Source organism: Hordeum vulgare, chromosome 2H (genome assembly GCF_904849725.1).
Source record: "Hordeum vulgare subsp. vulgare chromosome 2H, MorexV3_pseudomolecules_assembly, whole genome shotgun sequence".
Lineage (NCBI taxonomy): Eukaryota > Viridiplantae > Streptophyta > Magnoliopsida > Poales > Poaceae > Hordeum > Hordeum vulgare.
The window spans coordinates 7,736,002-7,747,898 of NC_058519.1; positions in this window are offsets into that span (position 1 = coordinate 7,736,002).

Below are 11,897 nucleotides of genomic sequence, written 5' to 3' on the forward strand. Positions count from 1 at the left end.
AAAAATGAAATCCCTTTGTAAGAGACGAGTTCTCGTTCGAAACCCTGCTACTTCGAGAGAGATTGTCAGTTTTGTACACGAACTGCATCCAGTTTTTGTCGTAGCCCTCTCAACTTTTTAACACATGCTATGTGGGTGAAATGATGATAGCAAGCCAACTTTCAACATTTCCAGAGTTCATTTGTAGTGCTTTTCAATTTCAGGGTCAACTAGCTCAAAACAAATAAGTAAATGCACGAAATATACCAAATGAAGTCAGAAATTGTTGAAATTTGTGATATGCCTTTGAATGGTGCATTTTGAACACACAAAAAGTATGGAGTTCAAATAAGTTCAAAAAAATGAAATCCCTTTGTAAGAGATGAGTTCTCGTTCGAAACCCTGCTACTTCGAGAGAGATTGTCAGTTTTGTACACGAACTGCATCCAGTTTTTGTCATATCCCTCTCAACTTTTTAACACATGCTATGTGGGTGAAATGATGATAGCATGCCAACTTTCAACATTTTCAGAGTTCATTTGTAGTGCTTTTCAATTTCAGGGTCAACTAGCTCAAAACAAATATGTAAATGCACGAAATATACCAAATGAAGTCAGAAATTGTTGAAATTTTGTGATATGCCTTTGAATGGTGCATTTTGAACACACAAAAACTATGGAGTTCAAATAAGTTCAAAAAAATGAAATCCCTTTGTAAGAGATGATTTCTCGTTCGAAACCCTGCTACTTCGAGAGAGATTGTCAGTTTAGTACACGAACTGCATCCAGTTTTTGCCGTAGCCCTCTCAAATTTTTAACACATGCTATGTGGGTGAAATGATGATAGCGTGCCAACTTTCAACATTTCCAGAGTTCATTTGTAGTGCTTTTCAATTTTAGGGTCAACTAGCTCAAAACAAATAAGTAAATGCACGAAATATACCAAATGAAATCAGAAATTGTTGAAATTCTGTGATGTGCCTTTGAATGGTGCATTTTGAACACACAAAAAGTATGGAGTTCAAATAAGTTCAAAAAAATTAAATCCCTTGGTAAGAGATGAGTTCTCGTTCGAAACCCTCCTACTTCGAGAGAGATTGTCAGTTTTGTACACGAACTCATCCAGTTTTTGTCGTATCCCTCTCAACTTTTTAACACATGCTATGTGGGTGAAATGATGATAGCATGCCAACTTTCAACATTTTCAGAGTTCATTTGTAGTGCTTTTCAATTTCAGGGTCAACTAGCTCAAAACAAATAAGTAAATGCACGAAATATACCAAATGAAGTCAGAAATTGTTGAAATTTGTGATATGCCTTTGAATGGTGCATTTTGAACCGACAAAAAGTATGGAGTTCAAATAAGTTCAAAAAAATGAAATCCCTTTGTAAGAGATGAGTTCTCGTTCGAAACCCTGCTACTTCGAGAGAGATTGTCAGTTTTGTACACGAACTGCATCCAGTTTTTGTCATATCCCTCTCAACTTTTTAACACATGCTATGTGGGTGAAATGATGATAGCATGCCAACTTTCAACATTTTCAGAGTTCATTTGTAGTGCTTTTCAATTTCAGGGTCAACTAGCTCAAAACAAATATGTAAATGCACGAAATATACCAAATGAAGTCAGAAATTGTTGAAATTTTGTGATGTGCCTTTGAATGGTGCATTTTGAACACACAAAAACTATGGAGTTCAAATAAGTTCTAAAAAAATGAAATCCCTTTGTAATAGACGAGTTCTCGTTCGAAACCCTGCTACTTCGAGAGAGATTGTCAGTTTTGTACACGAACTGCATCCAGTTTTTGTCGTAGCCCTCTCAACTTTTTAACACATGCTATGTGGGTGAAATGATGATAGCATGCCAACTTTCAACATTTCCAGAGTTCATTTGTAGTGCTTTTCATTTTCAGGGTCAACTAGCTCAAAACAAATAAGTAAATGCACGAAATATACCAAATGAAGTCAGAAATTGTTGAAATTTTGTGATGTGCCTTTGAATGGTGCATTTTGAACACACAAAAACTATGGAGTTCAAATAAGTTCAAAAAAATGAAATCCCTTTGTAAGAGATGAGTTCTCGTTCGAAACCCTGCTACTCCGAGAGAGATTGTCAGTTTTGTACACGAACTGCATCCAGTTTTTGTCGTATCCCTCTCAACTTTTTAACACATGCTATGTGGGTGAAATGATGATAGCATGCCAACTTTCAACATTTCCAGAGTTCATTTGTAGTGCTTTTTAATTTCAGGGTCAACTAGCTCAAAACAAATAAGTAAATGCACGAAATATACCAAATGAATTCAGAAATTGTTGAAATTTTGTGATGTGCCTTTGAATGGTGCATTTTGAACACACAAAAACTATGGAGTTCAAATAAGTTCAAAAAAATGAAATCCCTTTGTAAGAGACGATTTCTCGTTCGAAACCCAGCTACTTCGAGAGAGATTGTCAGTTTTGTACACGAACTGCATCCAGTTTTTGCCGCAGCCCTCTCAAATTTTTAACACATGCTATGTGGGTGAAATGATGATAGCGTGCCAACTTTCAACATTTCCAGAGTTCATTTGTAGTGCTTTTCAATTTCAGGGTCAACTAGCTCAAAACAAATAAGTAAATGCACGAAATATACCAAATGAAGTCAGAAATTCTTGAAATTTTGTGATGTGCCTTTGAATGGTGCATTTTGAACACACAAAAAGTATGGAGTTCAAATAAGTTCAAAAAAATTAAATCCCTTTGTAAGAGATGAGTTCTCGTTCGAAACCCTGCTACTTCGAGAGAGATTGTCAGTTTTGTACACGAACTGCAACCAGTTTTTGTCGTAGCCCTCTCAACTTTTTTACACATGCTATGTGGGTGAAATGATGATAGCATGCCAACTTTCAACATTTTCAGAGTTCATTTGTAGTGCTTTTCAATTTCAGGGTCAACTAGCTCAAAACAAATAAGTAAATGCACGAAATATACCAAATGAAGTTAGAAATTGTTGAAATTTTGTGATGTGCCTTTGAATGGTGCATTTTGAACACACAAAAACTATGGAGTTCAAATAAGTTCAAAAAAATGAAATCCCTTTGTAAGAGACGAGTTCTCGTTCGAAACCCTGCTACTTCGAGAGAGATTGTCAGTTTTGTACACGAACTGCATCCAGTTTTTGTCGTAGCCCTCTCAACTTTTTAACACATGCTATGTGGGTGAAATGATGATAGCATGCCAACTTTCAACATTTCCAGAGTTCATTTGTAGTGCTTTTCAATTTCAGGGTCAACTAGCTCAAAACAAATAACTAAATGCACGAAATATACCAAATGAAGTCAGAAATTGTTGAAATTTTGTGATGTGCCTTTGAATGGTGCATTTTGAACACACAAAAAGTATGGAGTTCAAATAAGTTCAAAAAAATGAAATCCCTTTGTAAGAGATGAGTTCTCGTTCGAAACCCTGCTACTTCGAGAGAGATTGTCAGTTTTGTACACGAACTGCATCCAGTTTTTGTCGTATCCCTCTCAACTTTTTAACACATGCTATGTGGGTGAAATGATGATAGCATGCCAACTTTCATCATTTTCAGAGTTCATTTGTACTGCTTTTTAATTTCAGGGTCAACTAGCTCAAAACAAATAAGTAAATGCACGAAATATACCAAATGAAGTCAGAAATTGTTGAAATTTTGTGATGTGCCTTTGAATGGTGCATTTTGAACACACAAATACTATGGAGTTCAAATAAGTTCAAAAAAATGAAATCCCTTTGTAAGAGACGAGTTCTCGTTCGAAACCATGCTACTTCGAGAGAGATTGTCAGTTTTGTACACGAACTGCATCCAGTTTTTGTCGTAGCCCTCTCAACTTTTTAACACATGCTATGTGGGTGAAATGATGATAGCATGCCAACTTTCAACATTTCCAGAGTTCATTTGTAGTGCTTTTCAATTTAGGGTCAACTAGCTCAAAACAAATAAGTAAATGCACGAAATATACCAAATGAAGTCAGAAATTGTTGAAATTTGTGATATGCCTTTGAATGGTGCATTTTGAACACACAAAAAGTATGGAGTTCAAATAAGTTCAAAAAAATGAAATCCCTTTGTAAGAGATGAGTTCTCGTTCGAAACCCTGCTACTTCGAGAGACATTGTCAGTTTTGTACACGAACTGCATCCAGTTTTTGTCATATCCCTCTCAACTTTTTAACACATGCTATGTGGGTGAAATGATGATAGCATGCCAAGTTTCAACATTTTCAGAGTTCATTTGTAGTGCTTTTCAATTTCAGGGTCAACTAGCTCAAAACAAATATGTAAATGCACGAAATATACCAAATGAAGTCAGAAATTGTTGAAATTTTGTGATATGCCTTTGAATGGTGCATTTTGAACACACAAAAAGTATGGAGTTCAAATAAGTTCAAAAAAATGAAATCCCTTTGTAAGAGACGATTTCTCGTTCGAAACCCAGCTACTTCGAGAGAGATTGTCAGTTTAGTACACGAACTGCATCCAGTTTTTGCCGTAGCCCTCTCAAATTTTTAACACATGCTATGTGGGTGAAATGATGATAGCGTGCCAACTTTCAACATTTCCAGAGTTCATTTGTAGTGCTTTTCAATTTCAGGGTCAACTAGCTCAAAACAAATAAGTAAATGCACGAAATATACCAAATGAAGTCAGAAATTGTTGAAATTCTGTGATGTGCCTTTGAATGGTGCATTTTGAACACACAAAAAGTATGGAGTTCAAATAAGTTCAAAAAAATTAAATCCCTTGGTAAGAGATGAGTTCTCGTTCGAAACCCTCCTACTTCGAGAGAGATTGTCAGTTTTGTACACGAACTGCATCCAGTTTTTGTCGTATCCCTCTCAACTTTTTAACACATGCTATGTGGGTGAAATGATGATAGCATGCCAACTTTCAACATTTTCAGAGTTCATTTGTAGTGCTTTTCAATTTCAGGGTCAACTAGCTCAAAACAAATAAGTAAATGCACGAAATATACCAAATGAAGTCAGAAATTGTTGAAATTTGTGATATGCCTTTGAATGGTGCATTTTGAACCCACAAAAAGTATGGAGTTCAAATAAGTTCAAAAAAATGAAATCCCTTTGTAAGAGATGAGTTCTCGTTCGAAACCCTGCTACTTCGAGAGAGATTGTCAGTTTTGTACACGAACTGCATCCAGTTTTTGTCATATCCCTCTCAACTTTTTAACACATGCTATGTGGGTGAAATGATGATAGCATGCCAACTTTCAACATTTTCAGAGTTCATTTGTAGTGCTTTTCAATTTCAGGGTCAACTAGCTCAAAACAAATATGTAAATGCACGAAATATACCAAATGAAGTCAGAAATTGTTGAAATTTTGTGATGTGCCTTTGAATGGTGCATTTTGAACACACAAAAACTATGGAGTTCAAATAAGTTCTAAAAAAATGAAATCCCTTTGTAATAGACGAGTTCTCGTTCGAAACCCTGCTACTTCGAGAGAGATTGTCAGTTTTGTACACGAACTGCATCCAGTTTTTGTCGTAGCCCTCTCAACTTTTTAACACATGCTATGTGGGTGAAACGATGATAGCATGCCAACTTTCAACATTTCCAGAGTTCATTTGTAGTGCTTTTCAATTTCAGGGTCAACTAGCTCAAAACAAATAAGTAAATGCACGAAATATACCAAATGAAGTCAGAAATTGTTGAAATTTTGTGATGTGCCTTTGAATGGTGCATTTTGAACACACAAAAACTATGGAGTTCAAATAAGTTCAAAAAAATGAAATCCCTTTGTAAGAGATGAGTTCTCGTTCGAAACCCTGCTACTCCGAGAGAGATTGTCAGTTTTGTACACGAACTGCATCCAGTTTTTGTCGTATCCCTCTCAACTTTTTAACACATGCTATGTGGGTGAAATGATGATAGCATGCCAACTTTCAACATTTCCAGAGTTCATTTGTAGTGCTTTTTAATTTCAGGGTCAACTAGCTCAAAACAAATAAGTAAATGCACGAAATATACCAAATGAATTCAGAAATTGTTGAAATTTTGTGATGTGCCTTTGAATGGTGCATTTTGAACACACAAAAACTATGGAGTTCAAATAAGTTCAAAAAAATGAAATCCCTTTGTAAGAGACGATTTCTCGTTCGAAACCCAGCTACTTCGAGAGAGATTGTCAGTTTTGTACACGAACTGCATCCAGTTTTTGCCGTAGCCCTCTCAAATTTTTAACACATGCTATGTGGGTGAAATGATGATAGCGTGCCAACTTTCAACATTTCCAGAGTTCATTTGTAGTGCTTTTCAATTTCAGGGTCAACTAGCTCAAAACAAATAAGTAAATGCACGAAATATACCAAATGAAGTCAGAAATTGTTGAAATTTTGTGATGTGCCTTTGAATGGTGCATTTTGAACACACAAAAAGTATGGAGTTCAAATAAGTTCAAAAAAATTAAATCCCTTTGTAAGAGATGAGTTCTCGTTCGAAACACTGCTACTTCGAGAGAGATTGTCAGTTTTGTACACGAACTGCAACCAGTTTTTGTCGTATCCCTCTCAACTTTTTAACACATGATATGTGGGTGAAATGATGATAGCATGCCAACTTTCAACATTTTCAGAGTTCATTTGTAGTGCTTTTCAATTTCAGGGTCAACTAGCTCAAAACAAATAAGTAAATGCACGAAATATACCAAATGAAGTCAGAAATTGTTGAAATTTGTGATATGCCTTTGAATGGTGCATTTTGAACTCACAAAAAGTATGGAGTTCAAATAAGTTCAAAAAAATGAAATCCCTTTGTAAGAGATGAGTTCTCGTTCGAAACCCTGCTACTTCGAGAGAGATTATCAGTTTTGTACACGAACTGCATCCAGTTTTTGTCACATCCCTCTCAACTTTTTAACACATGCTATGTGGGTGAAATGATGATAGCATGCCAACTTTCAACATTTTCAGAGTTCATTTCTAGTGCTTTTCAATTTCAGGGTCAACTAGCTCAAAACAAATATGTAAATGCACGAAATATACCAAATGAAGTCAGAAATTGTTGAAATTTTGTGATGTGCCTTTGAATGGTGCATTTTGAACACACAAAAACTATGGAGTTCAAATAAGTTCAAAAAAATGAAATCCCTTTGTAAGAGACGAGTTCTCGTTCGAAACCCTGCTACTTCGAGAGAGATTGTCAGTTTTGTACACGAACTGCATCCAGTTTTTGTCGTAGCCCTCTCAACTTTTTAACACATGCTATGTGGGTGAAATGATGATAGCATGCCAACTTTCAACATTTTCAGAGTTCATTTGTAGTGCTTTTCAATTTCAGGGTCAACTAGCTCAAAACAAATAAGTAAATGCACGAAATATACCAAATGAAGTCAGAAATTGTTGAAATTTTGTGATGTGCCTTTGAATGGTGCATTTTAAACACACAAAAACTATGGAGTTCAAATAAGTTCAAAAAAATGAAATCCCTTTGTAAGAGATGAGTTCTCGTTCGAAACCCTGCTACTCCGAGAGAGATTGTCAGTTTTGTACACGAACTGCATCAAGTTTTTGTCGTAGCCCTCTCAACTTTTTAACACATGCTATGTGGGTGAAATGATGATAGCATGACAACTTTCAACATTTCCAGAGTTCATTTGTAGTGCTTTTTAATTTCAGGGTCAACTAGCTCAAAACAAATAAGTAAATGCACGAAATATACCAAATGAAGTCAGAAATTGTTGAAATTTTGTGATGTGCCTTTGAATGGTGCATTTTGAACACACAAAAAGTATGGAGTTCAAATAAGTTCAAAAAAATGAAATCCCTTTGTAAGAGACGATTTCTCGTTCGAAACCCAGCTACTTCGAGAGAGATTGTCAGTTTTGTACACGAACTGCATCCAGTTTTTGCCGTAGCCCTCTCAAATTTTTAACACATGCTATGTGGGTGAAATGATGATAGCGTGCCAACTTTCAACATTTCCAGAGTTCATTTGTAGTGGTTTTCAATTTCAGGGTCAACTATCTCAAAACAAATAAGTAAATGCACGAAATATACCAAATGAAGTCAGAAATTGTTGAAATTTTGTGATGTGCCTTTGAATGGTGCATTTTGAACACACAAAAAGTATGGAGTTCAAATAAGTTGAAAAAAATGAAATCCCATTGTAAGAGATGAGTTCTCGTTCGAAACCCTGCTACTTCGAGAGAGATTGTCAGTTTTGTACACGAACTGCATCCAGTTTTTGTCGTAGCCCTCTCAACTTTTTAACACATGCTATGTGGGTGAAATGATGATAGCATGCCAACTTTCAACATTTCCAGAGTTCATTTGTAGTGCTTTTCAATTTCAGGGTCAACTAGCTCAAAACAAATAAGTAAATGCACGAAATATACCAAATGAAGTCAGAAATTGTTGAAATTTGTGATATGCCTTTGAATGGTGCATTTTGAACACACAAAAAGTATGGAGTTCAAATAAGTTCAAAAAAAATGAAATCCCTTTGTAAGAGATGAGTTCTCGTTCGAAACCCTGCTACTTCGAGAGAGATTGTCAGTTTTGTACACGAACTGCATCGAGTTTTTGTCATATCCCTCTCAACTTTTTAACACATGCTATGTGGGTGAAATGATGATAGCATGCCAAGTTTCAACATTTTCAGTGTTCATTTGTAGTGCTTTTCAATTTCAGGGTCAACTAGCTCAAAACAAATATGTAAATGCACGAAATATACCAAATGAAGTCAGAAATTGTTGAAATTTTGTGATATGCCTTTGAATGGTGCATTTTGAACACACAAAAAGTATGGAGTTCAAATAAGTTCAAAAAAATTAAATCCCTTTGTAAGAGACGATTTCTCGTTCGAAACCCTGCTACTTCGAGAGAGATTGTCAGTTTTGTACACGAACTGCATCCAGTTTTTGCCGTAGCCCTCTCAAATTTTTAACACATGCTATGTGGGTGAAATGATGATAGCGTGCCAACTTTCAACATTTCCAGAGTTCATTTGTAGTGCTTTTCAATTTCAGGGTCAACTAGCTCAAAACAAATAAGTAAATGCACGAAATATACCAAATGAAGTCAGAAATTGTTGAAATTTTGTGATGTGCCTTTGAATGGTGCATTTTGAACACACAAAAAGTATGGAGTTCAAATAAGTTCAAAAAAATTAAATCCCTTTGTAAGAGATGAGTTCTCGTTCGAAACCCTGCTACTTCGAGAGAGATTGTCAGTTTTGTACACGAACTGCAACCAGTTTTTGTCGTATCCCTCTCAACTTTTTAACACATGATATGTGGGTGAAATAATGATAGCATGCCAACTTTCAACATTTTCAGAGTTCATTTGTAGTGCTTTTCAATTTCAGGGTCAACTAGCTCAAAACAAATAAGTAAATGCACGAAATATACCAAATGAAGTCAGAAATTGTTGAAATTTGTGATATGCCTTTGAATGGTGCATTTTGAACTCACAAAAAGTATGGAGTTCAAATAAGTTCAAAAAAATGAAATCCCTTTGTAAGAGATGAGTTCTCGTTCGAAACCCTGCTACTTCGAGAGAGATTGTCAGTTTTGTACACGAACTGCATCCAGTTTTTGTCACATCCCTCTCAACTTTTTAACACATGTTATGTGGGTGAAATGATGATAGCATGCCAACTTTCAACATTTTCAGAGTTCATTTCTAGTGCTTTTCAATTTCAGGGTCAACTAGCTCAAAACAAATATGTAAATGCACGAAATATACCAAATGAAGTCAGAAATTGTTGAAATTTTGTGATGTGCCTTTGAATGGTGCATTTTGAACACACAAAAACTATGGAGTTCAAATAAGTTCAAAAAAATGAAATCCCTTTGTAAGAGACGAGTTCTCGTTCGAAACCCTGCTACTTCGAGAGAGATTGTCAGTTTTGTACACGAACTGCATCCAGTTTTTGTCGTAGCCCTCTCAACTTTTTAACACATGCTATGTGGGTGAAATTATGATAGCATGCCAACTTTCAACATTTTCAGAGTTCATTTGTAGTGCTTTTCAATTTCAGGGTCAACTAGCTCAAAACAAATAAGTAAATGCACGAAATATACCAAATGAAGTCAGAAATTGTTGAAATTTTGTGATGTGCCTTTGAATGGTGCATTTTGAACACACAAAAACTATGGAGTTCAAATAAGTTCAAAAAAAATGAAATCCCTTTGTAAGAGATGAGTTCTCGTTCGAAACCCTGCTACTCCGAGAGAGATTGTCAGTTTGGTACACGAACTGCATCAAGTTTTTGTCGTAGCCCTCTCAACTTTTTAACACATGCTATGTGGGTGAAATTATGATAGCATGCCAACTTTCAACATTTCCAGAGTTCATTTGTAGTGCTTTTTAATTTCAGGGTCAACTAGCTCAAAACAAATAAGTAAATGCACGAAATATACCAAATGAAGTCAGAAATTGTTGAAATTTTGTGATGTGCCTTTGAATGGTGCATTTTGAACACACAAAAAGTATGGAGTTCAAATAAGTTCAAAAAAATGAAATCCCTTTGTAAGAGACGATTTCTCGTTCGAAACCCAGCTACTTCGAGAGAGATTGTCAGTTTTGTACACGAACTGCATCCAGTTTTTGCCGTAGCCCTCTCAAATTTTTAACACATGCTATGTGGGTGAAATGATGATAGCGTGCCAACTTTCAACATTTCCAGAGTTCATTTGTAGTGCTTTTCAATTTCAGGGTCAACTATCTCAAAACAAATAAGTAAATGCACGAAATATACCAAATGAAGTCAGAAATTGTTGAAATTTTGTGATGTGCCTTTGAATGGTGCATTTTGAACACACAAAAAGTATGGAGTTCAAATAAGTTGAAAAAAATGAAATCCCTTTGTAAGAGATGAGTTCTCGTTCGAAACCCTGCTACTTCGAGAGAGATTGTCAGTTTTGTACACGAACTGCATCCAGTTTTTGTCGTAGCCCTCTCAACTTTTTAACACATGCTATGTGGGTGAAATGATGATAGCATGCCAACTTTCAACATTTCCAGAGTTCATTTGTAGTGCTTTTCAATTTCAGGGTCAACTAGCTCAAAACAAATAAGTAAATGCACGAAATATACCAAATGAAGTCAGAAATTGTTGAAATTTGTGATATGCCTTTGAATGGTGCATTTTGAACACACAAAAAGTATGGAGTTCAAATAAGTTCAAAAAAATGAAATCCCTTTGTAAGAGATGAGTTCTCGTTCGAAACCCTGCTACTTCGAGAGAGATTGTCAGTTTTGTACACGAACTGCATCCAGTTTTTGTCATATCCCTCTCAACTTTTTAACACATGCTATGTGGGTGAAATGATGATAGCATGCCAAGTTTCAACATTTTCAGTGTTCATTTGTAGTGCTTTTCAATTTCAGGGTCAACTAGCTCAAAACAAATATGTAAATGCACGAAATATACCAAATGAAGTCAGAAATTGTTGTAATTTTGTGATATGCCTTTGAATGGTGCATTTTGAACACACAAAAAGTATGGAGTTCAAATAAGTTCAAAAAAATTAAATCCCTTTGTAAGAGACGATTTCTCGTTCGAAACCCTGCTACTTCGAGAGAGATTGTCAGTTTTGTACACGAACTGCATCCAGTTTTTGCCGTAGCCCTCTCAAATTTTTAACACATGCTATGTGGGTGAAATGATGATAGCGTGCCAACTTTCAACATTTCCAGAGTTCATTTGTAGTGCTTTTCAATTTCAGGGTCAACTAGCTCAAAACAAATAAGTAAATGCACGAAATATACCAAATGAAGTCAGAAATTGTTGAAATTTTGTGATGTGCCTTTGAATGGTGCATTTTGAACACACAAAAAGTATGGAGTTCAAATAAGTTCAAAAAAATTAAATCCCTTTGTAAGAGATGAGTTCTCGTTCGAAACCCTGCTACTTCGAGAGAGATTGTCAGTTTT